The sequence below is a fragment of the Bison bison genome, unplaced genomic scaffold (assembly GCF_000754665.1).
Source record: "Bison bison bison isolate TAMUID 2011002044 unplaced genomic scaffold, Bison_UMD1.0 scf7180017850451, whole genome shotgun sequence".
Classification (NCBI taxonomy): Eukaryota; Metazoa; Chordata; class Mammalia; order Artiodactyla; family Bovidae; genus Bison; species Bison bison.
The window spans coordinates 5,912-6,220 of NW_011481024.1; positions in this window are offsets into that span (position 1 = coordinate 5,912).

The window sequence follows — 309 nt, forward strand, 5'->3', positions numbered from 1 at the left end:
TGCCTTGAAGTCCATCCCCTGGCTGTTTCACCAGCAGTATCCTAGTAAAAACATCCTCTAGAAGCATACACACTTTTAAGTAGTAATATGTAAATAACTTAGTAACAGGAAATACTGTTCTTAGAGACAGTAATCAATTAACAGTAAGGAAACTGGTTGCAGTTTGCGGCACCTGTAGTATTTGCTGGGTACTGTGTGTGTTTTTGTTAAAGAGGAAACGATGCTGTTCTTTCGAGAATAATTGTGTAAGCTGTTCTTGAAAACACCTGAAACAATTTAACAGTATTAAAATCTGAAACTTTAGGCTCG